Source organism: Malaclemys terrapin, chromosome 13, assembly GCF_027887155.1.
Source record: "Malaclemys terrapin pileata isolate rMalTer1 chromosome 13, rMalTer1.hap1, whole genome shotgun sequence".
NCBI lineage: Eukaryota > Metazoa > Chordata > Testudines > Emydidae > Malaclemys > Malaclemys terrapin.
In genome coordinates, this window is record NC_071517.1 from 40025834 (window position 1) to 40043791 (window position 17958).

At 53.5% G+C, this 17958-nt stretch overlaps 1 protein-coding gene and 1 pseudogene across 1 annotated transcript in view; one reads left to right on the forward strand and one right to left on the reverse strand.

The window, feature by feature from the left end:
• The window catches only part of LOC128847848 (zinc finger protein 850-like), a 34073-nt pseudogene extending 16122 nt beyond the window's left edge, over nucleotides 1–17951 (forward strand).
• LOC128847462 (zinc finger protein 345-like) overlaps nucleotides 1–17958 on the reverse strand; it is a 430467-nt gene that overhangs the window by 196855 nt on the left and 215654 nt on the right. The window lies entirely within an intron of this gene.

Below are 17958 nucleotides of genomic sequence, written 5' to 3' on the forward strand. Positions count from 1 at the left end.
GGGCATTCTGCACCAAAAAAATAAACATTTTGTGCACAGTATTTTAAAATTCTGCAATTTTTTTGTCAAATAAATGTGGAGGCTCCAGCATGGGCATTAGGGAGCACAGGCCACGGGCTGCACAGAGGTGGGAGATTACAGTGCAGCTCCCCCCTTCCAGGACACGGACTCAGTGGTGAGGCTGCACCCAACCCTGACACAGCGCAAGGACCAGGCCTGCCCCCAGTGCCAGGTGCACCAGGTGTGGGCAGGCAGGCTCAGCAAGGCAGGATCCCAGTGTGGAGGGGCTTGGTGTGGGGGGAATCCAGGTGTGGGTTGAGAGGGTCCTGTGTGGAGCAATCTGGGTGGCTCAGTGGGTGATCCATGTGAGGGGGGATCTGGATGCACAAGGGCTTGTTGCAGGGTTCTGGGTGGAACAGTAATGGGACTCTGCGGGGGGGGGGGGTCCAGGTGAAGGTGGTTGGGGCTCAACAGGGTGAGGTCAGAGTGTGGGTGGGGGATAGATCTCAGCCCGGGGGTCTGGGAGTTGGAGGCTTAATGGGGGCATCCAGATGCTGGGGAGTGGGGCTCAGTGGGGTTGCGATCCAGGTGCATCTAGTTGGGGCTCAGTAGGGTCGGGATCCGGGTGCAGGTGGCTCCTTGGGGTGGTCAAGGTGCAGGAGGAGTGGGGCTTGTCGGGGGACATTGGGTGCAGAGGGGGGTGAGGCTCAGTGGAAGAGTCTGGGTGTGAGGGGGTCTGGATGCACGGGGGTTGGGCGGATGGGGGAGAAGCTCCCTGTATAGTCATCCATCCCCCTGCAGCTGAGGAGCAATGGGTGCAGGAAGCGTGGGTGGGAGGGTGAGTTTGCAGAGCTTCCTATACCAGGGGAGAAATCGGGTGTGTCTGACATGCCCTGGGTACTGTGCCGGGGAATAGGAAGTCCCATCTTCCGCAGCCCAGCCGGGACAAGCAGCTGAGCCCAGTGCAGGGTAGGAACCACCCTATCCGCCCCACAGTGATTTACCTCTCTGCCAGCTGCCCTGCGCACCAGGAACATACTGCTGGGGAGGGTCGCATGACCGCTTTTGTGGCTTCCCTTTGCTTCCCCATCAGTTTTTGTGCGGGGAAACAAAGAAATCTGCGTGGGACATAAATTCTGTGCATGCACACTAGCGCATAATTCCCCCAGGAGTAAGGGAGAGAGCCTGGGGGGAATTGGGGTGTGAAATGGACTCAAGCCCTTTCTGTAACCTCCCCAATCTCCCCTCTCACCCAGATAGGCTGGAGAATCACATCCAGGTTTTGGTCCAGATCTGCCCGTATTCCCACGGGAGAGGGAAGGGAAATGGCTGTGTTGGAGCCAGATCAGGTAGGGGATTTTCAGGGAGCTGAAGGGAGGGTTGTTGTGGAAAGGGAGGGGCAGGAAACACACAGCGTGAGGCAGGGAGGGAGGGGACAGGGTTTGATAAACCCACTGGGAGAGGTTCAACCTGGGCCTGATTTTCCAAACAGGCCCGTTGGGGGGTTGAGCAGGGCTGGGAAAACTGACCAGAGTCCCAGTGCTTGAGCTTGAACCCATTAGCCAGAGGCTACTGTGAAATACAAAGGGAAGCTGTCAGGATTCCTGTCCCCAGCTCAGAGCTCTGCTTCCCGTATCAACTGCGGGTTAGCAGGTGGATGGTAAATGAGTAGACCCTGCCCTCCTCCATCTGCTGGGAGGGACAAGGAGCTCTCAGTTTCTTCCCACCCCCTGAAGCCACCTGGTTGCTCTGAGCAGGGTGGGGGTGGGATTCTGCTACTGTTGTCCTCCCAGAGCTTCCGAGATGTTTATTTTTTCTTCTTCCTTTCCTGTCTGACTAGAGGGATTGTGGCTGGGGGACTCTTGTTGTTTCAGATGCCGGTGACCTTTGAGGAGGTGGCTGTGTATTTCACCCAGGGGCAGGGGGCTCTGCTGGACCCCGCTCAGAGAACCCTCTACAGGGATGTCATGCGGGAGAATTACAAAACTGTGACCTCACTGGGTAAGGGATTCCTGTGCCCTTGGTTATTAGAAAGTTTTGGGACTGCATTTCTGACTCTGGTCAGGTTCTTCCCTGGTCAGTTAGATTGAAGGAGAATGGGTTCCATAATCCACAGCTGCCGTGTGAGAGAAACTTGCATCTTCAAACCCCCTGCAGTGGGACCAGGGTGCCAAAACCTAATGGATGTGCTAAACCATCCCCACCCACCCCCCAGCTTTCAAGGGGATAGACGCTGTGTATTATCCTGTCTGTGTTGTTTCTCGGTTGCTCACAGAATTCCTGGTCACCTCCCTCCTTGGAAATAACTCCAGCCATGGGGAGGGCTCTGAGCTTTGCAGGGGTTTAACTCTAGAGCTGTGTGTGCATCAGCAAAGCCCTCAAAGTGCACAGATCCTGGGAACTGCTAGTGAGGGCGTAACAATTCTCCCCACCTCCCCAGACATCTGCCTCTCCCAAGGGGGCTCAGCTATGTTCCCATCTCCATGGATTCCAAATTCTCTCAGCACAGCACGGGAACAGGTTCAATTCACAGAATGCCCTTTGTGACACACACTCCCGCAATACTCCATGCACCCTGATCTGGGCTGATTTCACCCCCTGCGCAGGATTTCCCATTCCCAAACCTGACCTGATCACCCGGCTGGAACGAGGAGAAGAGCCGTGGATCCCCGAACTCCAGGCCTGCGAGGAAAGAGAGATACCAAGAGGCACCTGCACAGGTGAGGACTCAGTGAAACTGACAGAGAAACGATCTGGCGAGTGAAGGAAAAAGTTGAGAAACCCAAAAATGTGCGATGAGCGAGCGCCCTTAGTTCTGCCTCGTCTCAGTCAGGGCAGGACTCTAGTCGGCAGAAATCACTCACGGCTTTCCACCCGTCCTGTTAGCTGCAGGAGTTTCCTTCCCAATTTTCCTTCCCTGTGAGTGTTTGGGTGGGAAGTAGAGGCAGAATCAAATTGCTCAGTCTTCACAGCGTTAGTGTGTTGGGTTTTCCCTTTGAGCTATTCCTCTTTCTCCTGGAGTGTCTCTCTCTCTCTCCCAGCAGGTGATGAGAGAGTGAGTGAGAAGGAGGAGGGGAGTCATCATGAGGAAGTTCCTGGGGAAGTGGAACCACAGGGGACCTTTGTGGAAAGAGCTGAAGGGAATTTATCCCAGTGCTTGGAACAGGAAGAAGCCTGGGGAAATTGGCACAGGTCAGAGAGGCTGCTGGAAAACCACCCAAAGAAGAAAGTGGACAAATCTATTATATATGGGGGAGGAGACAAGGATCCCACAGCCCAGCAGACGAATCCCCAGGAAGAGAAACCCTACTACTGCCTCCAGTGTGGGGAACAATTCATTCTGAGATCACATCTTGTTACACATCAAACAATCCATACTGGAGAGAAACCCCATAAGTGTCTGGACTGCGGGAAAAGTTTTAGCCGTAGCTCACACCTCATTGGACATTGGAGGACCCACACAGGGGAGAGACCCTATAAATGCCTCCACTGTGGGAAAAGTTTCTCTGAGAGCTCACACCTTATTAGACATCAGAGGATTCATACTGGAGATAAACCTCATCAGTGCCTGCACTGTGGGAAAAGTTTCATTCAGAAAACAGACCTTATATCACATCAGACAATCCACACAGGAGAGAAGCCCTATAAATGCTTGAACTGTGGGAAAAGCTTCAATAACCGCTCAAACCTTACTAAGCATCGGCAAATCCACACAAGAGAGAGACCCTATAAATGCCTGGACTGTGGGGAAAGTTTCAGCCACAAATCAGACCTTACTGAACACAGGAGAATCCAGAGGGGAGAAAGACCCTATAAATGCCTCGATTGTGGGAAAAGTTTCACACAGAGATCAGGCCTTGTTACACATCAGAGAATCCACACAGGAGAGAAACCCTATAAGTGCTTGGACTGTGGGAAAAGTTTCACACACAGATCGGCCCGTAATAGACATCAGACAATCCACACAGGAGAGAGACCCCATAAGTGCTTGGAGTGTGGGAAAAATTTCACACGGAGATCAGCCCTTATTACACATCAGGCAACCCACACAGGCGAGAGACCCCATAAGTGCTTGGACTGTGGGAAAAGTTTCCCACACAGATCATCTCTTATTAGACACCAGGCGAGCCACACGGGAGAAAGACCCTATAAATGCCTCGACTGTGGGAAAAGTTTCATGCACAGATCAAACCTCATCTTACATCAGAGAATCCACACGGGCTATAAACCTCATGAATGCCTTGCTTGTGGGAAAAGCTTCAGTAAGAGCTCAAACCTCACTAAACATCGGAAAACCCACAAGGGTGAGAGCAACCCTATGAATAGCTTTACTGCGGGAAAAGATTCAATCCGAGCTCACACTTCAGCGATACAGAAAACAGCAGGACCTTGAATGTGGGGACAGCTTCATTTGGTGCTTCCATGGTATCAGGCATCCGCAAATCCACACAGGAAAGAAACCTCTGAGATGTTCTCAGTGTGGAAAATGCTCCATGTGGCGCTAACAGCATGTTGGACCATCAGAGACTTCTCCGCACAGCAGGGAAATTCTCTCAGGGCCCTGACTAGGGCTGGCCCTGGTGAGAAACCCGTTTCCTCGTTCCCACACACATCAGGGGCATTTGGCTCCCAAAAATCCAGCTGCCCATCCCTGGGGTGAGGATCCAGCAGCAGCCGAACATCAGCTGGTCAGTGACCCACTGGCTCTGCCTGGTCTAAGCAAACCCCAGACAGAGGAGGAGAAGCCCCGATCAGCCCCTCCTCCCTGCTGCAGTCCTGGTTACTGAGCTGATGGGACACAGGTGCGGGGAAGGAAGAGGGAGAAACTCCTCCAGATGCTCTCTCTGCCTGGCTGAAGTTCCCTTCTAGAAACAAGAAAATTACTACAAAAATAGTAAAATCCTATGTACAAGAATAAAAACAGTCTTCCTGGAAAGATTGGACAGTGCAGCACTCAGGATGAGAAGACAGCAGAAGCAGTGACTTGGATCCTGTGGCGGTGAGAAGGAACTGAAGATGCGGTCGGTCTGTCCCACCCCTTATTGCCTGGGGTGAACCCACAAGGTGGTACAAGGGCACATGCGTGGACCAATGGACACTCCTACTTTGAAAAGCTCCGGGCACAGTGTATGTGCATAATCCTCATGGAATACAATAGGGACTATCACTCAAAGAAGAAAGAAACTTGGGCCAGGCCCCAGCTTCACTCTAGACACCTGTCCCCGCCCCCCATCTTCCACCAGCCCCAGGGCTGTGCTCCCCCACTTACCTGGAGCTGTTCCCTGCAGGGGGAGTGTCCATGGAGTTGGTAACTCCTCTCCTCCCCTCCCCAAATTCCCCAGGGCGCTAGGTTCTGGGGGATTAAAGGTTGAGGGACAAGGAGGTATTTTGGAAGGAAACTAGACATTGAAAGGTTGTGGCTGGAGGAACTGGAAGCAGGGGGAGCTAGGTGCTGGGGCTATCGAGTGTTTGGGGATCAGGGGATAAGAAGTTAGGTAGATCACAGGGGCAGAGACGTGCTGCCTCTCCTCACTTACACCCTCTGCCCCTTCTCCCTGCCCCCTCTGCATTCAGATAGCACCACTGAGCTGCAGTGATTCTCACAGCCTTTTGTGGGAGGCCTGGAGATCCCACCTCTGCAGCATCAGCCACAGAGGTGCTCTCTGTAGTAGGAAATGTGGTTGGGATTAGCCAGCGCATCTCTGTGACCCTCCACCAGAGTCCTCCGGGGCTATGGTGGGGAGAGAGGTGACAGGCCTGGGGCTGGGTTTAGGGAGGGGCGCCCTGCGACAGGGCCGAGCCGCCGTGGCTGGGTCCGGGCTGGGTTCAGGTCCGGGCCGGGCTGCTGTGGCTGGTCCGGGCTATGCCCCGCCACCCCGGCTGGCATTGGGCCGGGTAGGGGTGCCCTGGCCACGGCATAGCTGGGGCTGAGGGGCCACCCCAGCAGGTCTGGGCTGCAGCATAGTTGGGGCTGGGGGAGGGGCACCATGGCAGGTCCCCGGGCAGGTTCCCTGAGCACCTGCGCAGAGCTACATAGGCTGTGGCACAGCCTTAGGTAGGGACAGTGAAATGTGGTGTTTTCGCTTCTGTGCTATTTCAGGGCGATGGAGTGAGTCCAAGAGATTCCCTCCTTCCCCCAGCACCATCACCCTCCACACAGCAGCCTCTGTCCCAGCAATGGAGAGTTTTATCCTGGCCCCGTTCTACCCCTGCACCTCCCAAGATGTCACTTTCCACCGTGTCCCTGGCTCTCCATGACAGAAAGTGTCCAAATCCAAATGAATCTGAAGGCACATTTTGACCTTTCTGATCTTACAGCCCTGTTTGCATCTCTTGGTAAAATTGCTCCCAGTTTTTGTCCAGGCTAGTCCACATCGTTTTTAGATAGGAAGCTGCTTTGTTTTTATTATTAGGATGATGCTAAAACTTGTGTAACTAACATGACAAAATAATGAGGCGAGAATAGGGTGACCAGATGTCCCGATTTTATAGGGACAGTCCTGATATTTGGGGTTTTGGCTTATACAGGCATCTATTACCCCCACCCTCTGTCCCGATTTTTCACACTTGCTGTCTGGTCACCCTAGGCGAGAAGTAAAGCAGGTTTAGCCACTTTAGAAGAAAATGGGTAAATATATTGTCCTGATTTTGAATCTGAAGGTTCTCTGAGATTTCACTTTATGAACATGTTTTATAGCCCACCCTGTATTGTGGGTTTTTCTCTTTTCCTGACCACCGATTGGTCACTCGTTTTGGTATTAGTTTAGCTTGACAGGGTGTAGCTCAGATTTATTGAGGAAATCACAACACAAATGGCCCTTTGTATTTTGACCTTTTTCGGCCCTTTGTCACAGGATTTTTGTGTTGTTAGAACAATGATGATTATCAATATCAGCACAAAGACCGAGATTGAGTGCTAGATTTACACTCAGACACAGAGACTGAAACAGGGAATGAAGTTACTGTCTGATCCCTGCAGAGATGTGAGATACCGTCGGGATGGGGAGAACAGAACTGGGAAATGGCTGGGTTTGCTCCTCAGAGCCAGAGGGCTGAGGCTGAGAACTGTGAACTCGCTGCATCAGAACCAGAGAGAGACTAGGCTTGGCCTGAGCATTGTGTGAAGCTGTCCCTGAAATATAAATGGCTCTGAGCAACACCCCAAGGAAAATGATGGGGGAGGGGGCAGCGTCTCCCTATTACTGAGATGCTGCGTAGTTGGGCGCAGGCAAGAAGGGAGCCGGGGATGTCAACAGACCTGGGCAGCCTTGAAGCCAGGCTGATCCCCATCAGTGAGGCCAGAGGGAGATGAGGAGCACTAGAGCCCTGCTGGTCACCCCCTCCCCATCTGTCGCAGTCTCCAATATGGGGATGACAGAAACTGTCTCTGCCCCACTCACCCCTCTAACCTGAGTTCTTTGGATTCCCTGCTCTTGGGGTGTTTGCTTTTGTGACAGGCTACGAGCGCCTCTCCCGGCTTCCCGTCACTTTTCTCCCAGTGTGTAAAAGTTGCTGGTGCATGGGGGAGTTGGGTGGAGCTGTGGGCTGGGCTGAGGGTGGGGAAAGGAGTCTGTCTTTTGCTTGTCCTTTGGAATAATAAAATACAATTTAGTTTCTCCCACCCCCAGTTTCTGTTGTTTTGCATGAAATGGCTGCCAACTGCCGAGGTAAGGTTAAAGGTAAAGGTGAGGCAGACGTGATCTGGGATGGAAATGCACAGTGAGGTCACCTGGCCAACTTCATCCCTGCCCTGTCACAGGCTCCTCAAACTTCCCATAAAGATAAAACTCTCTAAGAACTTGTGCCCCTCTCCCTGACCCCAGTACAAATCAGGAACAGTCTGACTGGGCCATGGGGCTCATCCTCCTCTCCCTCCCACTGGTGCTAATCAGGAGTAATCCCGCTGGTGTCACGTGACCTGTGTACACCAGTGTAAAATTGTTGTGAGAAGAGAATCAGATTATTGGCCTCTAGTTCTATTTGCAGGAGCAGGAGCGTAGCTAGGGGGGTTCAGGGGAAGCAGCCGCTTCCCCCAGCACATTTTTCAAAAGCAGCACCTGCCGGGCTGGCACTGGGCTCCTGCAGGCAAGGGGCGGGGGCGGCGGGAACGACCGGAGGAGCGAAGGGGCCGGCTCCTCGGCCATCACGCCCCATGCTCAGTGCGGCCCCAACATCGCCGCGGCCACCTCCTGCAGTGGCTCAGGGCTCGGCAGCCGAGCGCTCTGCAGCTGGCGGGCAGATCCTCTTTCCCTGGTAGCTTCCTGCTTCCCTCGGCCCGGGCAGCCCAGCATTAGCAAGGGGCGCGATGGCCGAGGAGCCGGCCCCTTTGCTCCTCCGGCCGCGTCAGCCGCCCCCCCAATGGCTCCTCCGGAGTCCGGCTGTGCTGCCCGCCTCCCCCCCCCCTTGCCTGCAGGAGCCCAGCGCCGGCCCGGCAGGCGCCGCTTTTGAAAAAAATGCTGGGCTGCCCGGGCCTAGGGAAGCAGGAAGCTGCCAGGAAGAGGGGATCTCGCCAGCTGCTGCCCGCCCCACTGCTCCGCTTCCCCCAGCCCGCAGGAGAAGTGAGCAGCACCCGCCCGCCCCCCCTTCCCTGCGCCCGGCCCCCCCCAACCGAGCCCCTCCAAGGCCGCAGCATGGCTGGAGGAGCCAAGGGCGGGGGGCGCAGCGCAGCGCGACTGGTGGAGGCAGCCAAGGGGGGGTGGAGTGGCTGGAGGAGGAGCCAAGGTGGGGCGCCTTTTTTATGTTTGCTCCCCCTGCACTTAGAACCTGGCTACGCCACCGTCACAGCCCACTCCACTCCGCCAGCTCCCAGCCACGGTGCTCTGCTTCCTGCTGCGTGCGGGGAGGTTGGGGAAAGGTTCCCCTTCACTCACTGGCGGTGAAAAGCAGAGCGACGTGGCCCCAGCCCACTCCGCTTCCCTTGCCCCAGCCCCAGCTGAGTCGCTCGTGGGGAGGAGGGGGTGGTGGGAAGCTGAGCGCCACAGCTGGAAGCTGGCGGAGTAGGGCTGGCTGGGGCCGGGCTGCTCCACTTCGCGCTGCTGCTGGTGAGCGTGGCACGGGGGAGGGATCCCTTCCCCAAGCCCCCTCTCCTGAGTGACACGTCTGGGGCCGGGGCTAGAAAAGCAAAGCGGGCTGCTCCCGGCCACCCGCTAAGCCCCTGGGCCACACTGGGCCTGTGGGACCCCCAAAAGTGCTCCCCTACAGTTCCTGCCTCCCAGACCCTGGGGGGGGAAGAGGCCTGGGGCCTCACGCATAGAGCACCCAAATAGCTAGGGACGGCCATGACCACAATATTTGATTATTGGGGAGAAAAGGGGCAAGATTGGAGGATGTAATATCCGCCTATTACATAATTCTATGGTAGAGCAGGAAAACTGGAGGGGATTTCTATCCACTTTACCCTCAAAATATTACAGTAAAAGCATGTTCTGAACGCTGCGAAGTCGAGCAGTGTGAGGCAGGGCTGGAATCAAGACTGTCTGGGCCTTGTTAATTCAGCCCCCTTGTGTCTGTGCATTATTATATGACCTTTAATGACAGGATCACACACTGCAGCGCTCATTAACACAGGACCCTGCCTCATTCAGGGTATGTCTATCTACACTGCAAAAATAAAACAAAACCAAAACTCAAGCAAAAGACACTGCAACAAGTCTCAGAGTGGGGGTCAGCTGACTCTGGCTGGGGTGGGGGCAGGGAGAGGGGCTCAGGCTGTAGGGATAAAATTAGCGGAGCAGATGCAGAGGCTGGAGCCTGGGGTCCGAGATCCTCCCCCCTTGCCAGGTTTCAGAGCTCCGGCTCTGCCCAGCCCCAAGGTCCCCTGGAAGGGGTTTTCTGTAAAGTACAGCCCTGTTCTGGAACAGTCAGAACTTTGAGTCAAGAGACAACAGTTTGTTAATTTCCCCTGGAGTCACCGAACAGTTCAATTTAAACACAGCAGTTGGATTGATCTCTTTCAGAATCCAATGAACCTTTGAAATGGATTCTTCTGAGGGTGACCTCCAGACAAAAGTCTATTTTGAGCTGTGAGCCAGGCGACAGACCTCTGTTTCAGGGCAGGGGCCTGCTGCTTTCTCCCCCACCAGAGCTGTGCTAAAAGGCAAATACTTTAGTTCCTGCCCCCTCTGGTGCAATGGATGGGGTCACACCCCCTCTCTTTAGTTTGAGGGGTCTGTTTACCTGAGATGTAAACACATTCTCATTATCTATTCAAGTCCTATGGCAGAAACTCCTGGGGGGAGTGGGGGTGATATGCATAATTGATGTAGCAAGCCCAGATGTGCTAGAGGTAGGAACTGCCAAGCCCAGAGGTGCTGGGGCCATAGGTGCGGGACCTAGTGGTACAAGGGGTGCTGAAGCACCCTCAGGTTTTAGCCACTGCTCCACTGCTGGCTCCCCACACCCTGTCTGTTAGCCCCCCCGGCACCCCACCCAGCCCACCGGTGCCTGGGTCCCAGCAGCTGGTCCCCTACCCCTGAGAAATGTGTCTCCTGCTGCAAGGCCCCTGGGCAGCCTCTCTAGGACCAGGACATCTCACCCCCAAGTGCTTGAGGATTTTGGGGCGCCTCTGGAACAATCCCCAGGCTCCATTAGAAATGTCCCTTTTCCCCCCTCCCTGGGGTCTGGATGTATCTTTTCTGTCCAGTCACTTCTATGCACGATGCCTCCTTAATGCGGGGAGAAGCTGCCCGTGCCCACGGGCGGTGGGGGCCCCAGGAAGCAGAGTCCAGAGCAGGGGGGCTGCAGGTCGCTGCGTTGATCACTAGGACCCAGGAGCAGCTGGGAGGCGGCTCTGGGGGGAGCGATCGCTGGGCTCAGGCCCGGCAGCAGGAAGTGACTCGCAGCCGCTGCGGGGACTCTGGCTCCAGGCTCCTGGCGAGATCCCCGAGCCCCGGCGGCTGGTGCTGGGAGCCCGGAGCCCGGGCTGCAGCCGGGAGAGGGGAATCTCCAGCAGGGCCCTTCCCGCTGCTCCCCAGGAGCCTCTCCCAGGGCAGAGCCCCCAGCCCGGCCAGGCCCCTTCCCGGCCCGGCCCCTGCCCCAGGGGGCCCCGCTCGGAGGGAAGGTGAGAGAGATCCGCCCCCCCGTCACCCCCGGGCTGCAGGGGGAGGTTTGGCCCCAGGCTGCTCCCAGCGGAGCTGGCTGCGATTCCCTGCACTGGGCCCGGGAAAGCTGCCGCCAGCTCCCGTTATATGCGGGGCCGGGCAGGATAAGCCAGCCTCGGCCGTGCAGAACAGGCCCATTGGGGGGGAGGGATTCCCCCATTTCTGAACCAGGAAACGCCCCCCTGGGCAGGGCTGGGAAAACTGACCAGACTCCCAGTGCTGGAGCCTGACCCCACTGGCCAGAGGCTGCTGTGAAATACGAAGGGAAACTGTTGGGATCCCTGTCCCCGTCGCTGACACAGAGCTCTGCTTCCTGTATCAGCCTGCGGCTGGCAGGCGTGTAAGAAATGAGAAGACCCTGCCCTGATCCGTCTGCTGGGAGGGACAAGGAGCTCTCACCTTCTCTCCACCCCCTGAAGTCCCCTGGCTGCTCTGAGCGGGGGTGGGCGTATTCTGCTTCCCCAGGCCTCCTCCCCCGTTACTAGTGGGATTGTGGCTGGGGCAGCAGGTAGTCAGTGCAAGACTCTTTGTTGTTCCAGATGCCAGTGACCTTCGAGGAGGTGGCTGTGTATTTCACCCAGGGGCAGGGGGCTCTGCTGGACCCCGCTCAGAGAGCCCTCTACAGGGATGTCATGCAGGAGAATTACGAGATGGTGACCTCGCTGGGTAAGGGATTCCTGTGCCCTGAGCTACTATAAGCCGTGGGGTCTGTATGTCTGACTCTGCTTGGTTGGATTAGGAAGGAATGGGTAGCATAGTGCCGTGGTTCTCAACCAGGGGCCCCTGTGGGGCCGCGAGCAGGTGTCAGGGGGGCCGGCAAGCAGGGCCGGCATTCGATTTGCTGGGGCCCAGGGCACAAAGCGGAAGCGCCACTGCATGGGGCTGGAGCTAAAGCCTGAGCAACTTAGCTTTGCGGGGTCCCATGTTGTGTGGGACCCTGGGTATTTGCCCTGCTCCCTATCCCCTAATGCTGGTCCTGGCTTTTATATACAAAAAACAGCTGGTGTGGCAGAGGTGGGCTGTGCATTTTTAGACCATGGTGGGGGTCCTCAGAGAGAAAAAGATTGGGAACCCCTGGTAGAGTCCACAGCTCCACAGTGAGAGATACTTTCATCTCCATACCCCATGCAAGGGGACAGGGGAGAGAGAAACCGAATGGACAGGCTAATTCATCCCCATCTCTCCAGCTGTCCAGGGGCCAGAAGCAGGGTATTGCCCTGTCTGTATTATTTCTCCTTCACACGCCGTTCACTGGCCCTCTTGGGACTAGCTCCATCCCTGTGAAGGGCTCTCGGTGCTGCAGGCTCAGGGGTGCTGGCACAGTTTGTACAGTGGGGGTGTTGAGAGCCATTGAACCAAACTGGAAACCCTGGATATAATGGAACCCACTTCAAGGCAGGAGATGCGGCAGCTCCCCCAGCACTGCTGGTTCCAGCACCTATGTGCTGGTTTGGAAATAGGCAGGAGTTTAACACCAGAGCTGCGTGTGCCAGAAAGTCCCCCAGAGCGCATCTACCCTGAGAACTCCTAGTGAGAGTGTGACAACAGCCCACCCCCACCCCCAGATATCTGCTGCTCCCAAAGGGTCTGAGTTACCACAGTCCCTTGTAGGGTCAGGTTAAACTCAGGGAATGTTCCTTGTGAGAAATATGTGACCAGTGCTCCATGTGCCCTGAACTTGCCTGATTTCATCCCCTGCGCAGGATTCCCCATTCCCAAACCTGACCTGATCGCCCGGCTGGAACGAGGGGAAGAGCCATGGGTCCCGGATCTCCAGGCCGATGAAGAAAGGGAGAGCCCAAAAGGCTCCTGCACAGGTGAGGAGTCAGGGAAACTGAGACTGAACCACCTTGAGAGTGAAGGAAAAAGCTGGGACTCCCAAAATGTGCTGTGAGCCAGAGCCCTCAGTTCTGCCCCGTCTCACCCAGGTCAGGGCTGCAGTTAGCAGGTGTCATATTATGAAGGCAAATATCAGTCACAGCTTCCCACTCATCCTGTTAGCTGTCGGGAATTTCCTCCATGACTTTCCTTCCGTGGGAGTGTTCGGGTGGGATGTGGAGGCAGAATCCAGTGTCTCCATCTCCCCAGTAGTCACTGTGTTGTGTTTTCCCTCTTTGCTATTCCCCTTTCTGTCCTTTCTCCCCGGCACAGGCAGTGACTCCTAGTGTCTGGATTCTCTCTCTCCCAGCAGGTGATAGGACAGTGAATGAGAACAAGGAGGAGAATCATCAGAAGGAAGTTCCTGGGAAAGCGGAATCGCAGGAGTTGGTTTTGAGAAGAGCTGAAGGGAATTTTTCCCAGTGCTTGGAACAGGGAAATGCCTGGGGAGATCAACACAGATCAGAGATGCATCTGGGAAACTATCCTGGGAAGAAACTGGATGAATCTATTGAACGTGGCAGAGGATGCAAGGATCCCAAGGAAACCACAGTACAGCAGATAATTCACAGTGAAGAGAAACCTTACAAATGCCTTGACTGTGGGAAAAGTTTCCGTTTCAGTGCCAGCCTTATTAAACATTGGAGAACCCACACAGGAGAGAAGTCCTATAAATGCTTAGAGTGTGGGAAAAGTTTCAGTGAGAAGTCAAACTTTATTACACACCAGAAACTGCACATAGGAGAGAAACCCTATAAATGCCTGGAGTGTGGAAAAAGATTTAGTCAGAGGTCATCGCTTATGGCACATTACAGATCCCACACAGGAGAGAAGCCCTATAAATGTGTAGACTGTGGGAAAAGCTTCAGTAAGAAGCCATGTCTTCTTATACACCAGAGACTGCACACAGGAGAGAGACCATATAAATGCCTTGAGTGTGGGAAAAGTTTTAGTCAGAATTCACACCTTACTGCACATCAGACACTGCACACAGGAGAGAGACCCTATCGATGCCGTGAGTGTGGAAAAAGTTTTAGCAAAAGTTCATCCCTTATTCAACATGGGAGAATCCACACGGGAGAAAGGCCATATAAATGCCTTGAGTGTGGGAAAGGTTTTATCGAAAGTTCATCGCTTACTAAACATGGGAGAATCCACACAGGAGAAAGACCTTATAAATGCCTTGAGTGTGGGAAAAGTTTCAATTTGAAATCAGCCCTTAATTCACATCAGAAAACCCACACAGGAGAGAAACCCCATAAATGCCTGGACTGTGGGAAAACTTTCAGTCAGCGCTCACACCTTAATAAACATAGGAAAATCCACACCGGAGAGAGACCATATAAATGCCTTCAGTGTGGTAGAAGTTTCATTCAGCACTCAAACTTTATTAGACATCCATGTCTGAACACAAGACAGAGACGCTATAAATGCCTTCAGTGTGAGAAAGTTTTCAATGCGGGATCGGACCTTATTAAACATGAGAGAACCCACACTGGAGAGAAACCATATAAATGCTTGGACTGTGGGAAAACTTTTGGTCAGAGCTCACACCTTAGTAAACATAGGAGAATCCACACAGGAGAGAGACCATATAAATGCTTTGAGTGTGGGAAAAATTTCATTCACCACTCAGTCCTTATTAAGCATCAGAGAATCCACACAGGTGACAAACCCTATATATGCCTCGACTGTGGGAAAAGTTTTGTGGACAGAACAAAACTTACTAGACATCAGGCAATCCACACAGGAGAGAGACCCCATAAATGCTTGGACTGTGGGAAAAGCTTCATTCAGAAGTCACAACTTACTATACACCAGAGAGTTCACACAGGAGATAGACCCTTTAAATGCCTTGATTGTGGGAAAAGTTTTATTCATAACTCAAAGCTTACTACACATCAGAGAACCCACACAGGAGAGAGACCTTATAAATGCCTGGAGTGTGGGAAAACTTTTATTCATAATTCAAAGCTTACTACACATCAGAGAACCCACACAGGAGAGAGACCCTATGGATGCCTTGTGTGTGGGAAAAGGTTTATGGAAAGTTCATCCCTTATTAAACATGGGCGAATCCACACGGGAGAAAGACCCTACAAATGCCTTGAGTGTGGGAAAAGTTTTATGGAAAGTTCATCCCTTATTAAACATGGGCGAATCCACACAGGAGAAAGACCCTATAAATGCCTTGAGTGTGGAAAAAGTTTCCGTTTGAAATCAACCCTTAATACACATCACAAAACTCACACAGGAGAGAAACCCCATAAATGCCTGGAGTGTGGAAAAACTTTCAGTCGGCGCTCACAGCTTACTCAACATGGGAGAATCCACACAGGAGAGAGACCTTATAAATGCCTTGACTGTGGGGAAAGCTTCAATAAGAGCTCAGAGCTCACCAAACATCAGAAAATCCACAAGGGTGAGAGACCCTAGAAATAGCTTGACTGGAGGAAAAGATTCAATTTGACTTCCTGAATCAGTGATCGACACAACAGAGAGACCTTCAATGTCGGGGAAGCTTCATTTGGTGCTCCCGGAGTATCAGGGATCTGCAAATCCGCACAGGGAAGAAACCTCTGAGATGTTCTCAGTGTGGAAAATGCTCCAAGTGGAGCTGACATCAGAGACTCCTCCACACAGCAGGGAAATTCTCTGAGTGCCCTGGCTAGGGCTGGCCATGGTGACAAACCCATTTCCTCATTCCCACACACATCAGGGTGGTTTGCTTCCCAAGGCTCCGGCTGCCCATCGCTGGGGCGAGGATACAGCAGCAGCCGAGCAGCAACTGGTCAGTGACCCTCAGGCTCTGCCTGGTTTAAGCTCTGTCTGGCAGCTGAGCAGATGGGCCAAAGGTGGGGGAAGGAAGAGGGAGAAACTCCTCCAGACGCTCCCTCTGTTTGGTTGAAGTTCCCTTCTCTCCCTTCCCCTCCCAGCCGGGATCCCCCTGCCATGGAGATGAGGAGAAGGACACTTGGGCCAGGCCTCACCTTCACTCTAGACCTCTGTCCCCATCCCCATCTTCCACCAGCTCCTGGGATGCGCTCCCCCACTTACATGGATCTGTTCCCTGCAGGGGGAGTGTCCCTGGGGGCTGGTAACTTCTCCCCTCCCCAAATCCCCCAGGGCACTGGATTCTGGGGGTCAAATATTGAGGGACCAGGAGGATGGGTTTTGGGGAGGGAACTGGGGCTTGAATGATTGGTTGGTGGAGCTGTGAAGCAGGAGGAGCTGGGTGCTGGGGTATCGAGTGTTTGGGGATCATGGGATAAGAGGCGAGGGAGAGCATAGAGATAGCGAGGTGCTGCCTCTCATCACTCTCCCCTTCTGCCCCTTCTCCCTGCCCCCTCTTCATTCAGACAGCACCACTGAGAGAGGCTGGTTCCCACAGAGCCATTTGGGGAAGGCCCAGAGATCCCACCTCTGCTTCCGAGCATTTGTCTATGATAGGAAATGTGTTTGGGATTAGCCAGCGCATCTCTGTGACCCTCCACCAGATTTCCTAGTGTAAACTCAGCCTTACACATAAGATGCTCAGGACAAGATTTTGTCATGGATATTTTTAGTAAAAGTCACAGACAGGTGACGGGCAATAAAGAAAAATTCACAGAAGCCCGTGACATTTACTAATAATATCTGTGACAAAATGGGGAGGTAGAAGGCTGCAGCACCCATTGCTACTGGGGCTCTGGGGTCTCATGGCAGCTGGGGCTCTGACTGTGAGCTGCATGGGCCCCCTGCCACCCGTGGCTCAGAGCTCCGGGGCCTCTGCCACCCATGGCAGCTGGGAGCTGCGGGGGTCCCAGCCACCCGCTGCGACTCATAGATCTGGAGGCCACCCCTGAGAGCCGGGTACTACAGGGTACTCCCATGGCCTGCAGCAGCTCAGAGCTCTGTGGGGAGCTCTCGGATACTGTGGACAGCAGGGGGACCCTGCAGCTCAGAGCTGCCACGGGCTGAAGTCTCTGGAAGTCACAAATTCCGTGACTTTTCCATTATCTCTGTAAGAAAATCGAAGGCTTACTTACGTGTTCTGACTCCCACCCATTAGCAGAGTGATAATTAGTCCCTGAGTTCCCCTTGTGGGGCTGGATTGTCTCATTCCCAGATAGTCTCACATTAGTCCAGGCCCCGCTGACAAGCATTTAGTGTTTCTATATTTTCTGGCTTATGCACCAGAATTAACTAGATGCTAAAAATGTGGGAGAAGAGACAGTAAAATGTGGTGTGTTATTTCAGAGCGATGGGGTGAGTCTGAGGGTTTCCCTCCCTCCCCCAGCACCATCACCCTCCACTCTCCACACAGCAGCCTCTGTCCAAGTGATGAAGAGTTTTATCCTGTCCCCGTTCTACCCCTTCACCTACCAAGGTGTCACTTACTACCATGTCCCTGGCTCTCCATGCTTAGGAATCATAGTTTTGATGTCTATGATCCTAAGTTAGACTCCAGAGGGCTGGAGAAGGAAGTGTTACAGATCTGGGAGTGGGCAGGGAAATCCCATTGAATCTAAAACATAGTTTGACCTTTCAGATCCTATAGCCCTGTTTGCATCTATTTGTGAAATTGCTTCCCGGCTTTTTCCTAGGCTAGTCCAGATCATTTGTAGATGGGAAGATTTGTGTTTCTTTCTCTTTCTTTTAGTATAATGATGCTAAAACGTTTGCAACTAATACAACCAAATAATGAGGCGAGAAGTGAACCTGGTTTAGCCCCTACAGAAGAAAATGGGTACATTTATTTTCCTGATTTTGAGTCTTAAATGATTCTCTGAGATTTCATTTTATGAACATGAAATTGTTTTATAGCCCACCCTGGATTGTGGGTTTTTTCCTCTTTGTGAAGGCCATTTGGTCACATACATGGGTATTTAATTTGACAGGATGTAGCTCAGATTTACTGAGGACTTTACGAGACAAAGGATAATTTGCCCAAATAGTCCTTTTTTAGTTTTTGTTATTTTAATCTTTATCTAACATCTTT